The following is a 1,456-nucleotide window of genomic DNA, read 5'->3' as shown; positions in this document are numbered from 1 at the left end:
TGAGTGTTTAATATGCTTGATATGCACATTAATCCTCTTGGCAAGTATCTTGCCCTTAACTTGCTTGTTTACAACAATGCCAACAGCATGCTGGGTAACGTTGTAGACTCTTCCCGTTTTGCCATGGTAACATTTGTGAGGCATTCCTTTTTGCACAGTACCATTCCCTTGATGTTTGCAATATCACCCTTTTTGTAGATTCGCATGTATATAGCCAAAGGAACAACTGCATGTTTTCTAAAAGGCCTGGAAATCATATACCGGGTTTCCTTCCTCTTGCGCTTTGTGTTAGTCATTTTGGCAAATTACTGGAAGATGGCATTGCCCGCCAAAAGGCTATTCTTTATTTTTTATTTTTTCTGTATTGTAGGGAAGAGTCTACAGGGCATTCAGGGTCTTACTACTAGATTGAATTCATAATGATTCTCTGTTTACAGCCTTCCAAGTGCTGGGATGACAGGCATGTGCCACCACGCCCAATCTCAATTGCCATCTCAGTATACCCTGGGGGCAGGGCCAGCATGACAGGCCTGGGGATCAAAGCCCTGGCTTCTGCACCTGCTTACAGGTGCTTTAATCTGCTGAGCTATTTGGCCGGCCCTATGAATCTGTTCTTTAAAATGTTCCATGAAACAATTTCTATAGAGTTGTATAAGGGCATAGCAAGACATCCTGGGTATAAATTTGGAAACTTAGGTTCAGGTCTCAAATTTGCTCCTTACAAACTGGGTGACCTCAGGAAAATCACAAACCTCTCTGACATTCGGCTTGCTTACATGTAATTTTCAGACCAATTACACTATGAACACAGTCAAATTCCTCAGAGAAGGAAGGGATGGAAGGAGGATGCCTGGCAGCTTTTGCTTGATCCCTCAGGTTCCACTATGACTTAAGCAATAAGAATAATTATCAAGGCTTGAAGCCCGGTGAGATATAGCACAGAAGTTGGTAAAGTTAAGGAGAAAAGATTTCCCAATCTTATTGCCTAAAGGTGTTGCACTTACTGACTTCATGATTCCTTTAAATCACATACCTTGGGGCTGGGGAGATGGCTCAGTGGGATAAACACTTCCCTGGCAAGCACAAGGGCCCGAGTTCAATGCCTAGTTCTGGACAAAAAAAATTCACATGCCTTCCCAATTTAGAGGCCATCCTTCAATTCATTAATTTATTTTACAAATGTATGTCCATTCATTCATTCACTTTACAAATATGTGAATACTTATCATAAGCCAAGCAAACTTAGAGATAGGTGATCATAACTGACATAGTTCTTGCCCTCAAGTAGCATACTCTATAATACTATAAAATCATATTTGTCTGGATTTTAAAAATACACATTCTAAAATTCCTCTCACCAATAGATAATTCAAATAGCATTTTTATGACTTTATTTATTTTTTAATTTTTTCCAATAATTTTATTGAGAAACAAATAGCAATGAGACAGTTTCAAA

Source organism: Octodon degus, unplaced genomic scaffold (assembly GCF_000260255.1).
Source record: "Octodon degus isolate 3935 unplaced genomic scaffold, OctDeg1.0 scaffold00047, whole genome shotgun sequence".
Lineage (NCBI taxonomy): Eukaryota > Metazoa > Chordata > Mammalia > Rodentia > Octodontidae > Octodon > Octodon degus.
The sequence above is the reverse complement of the archived record's forward strand: the minus strand, read 5'-3'. Positions refer to the sequence as shown.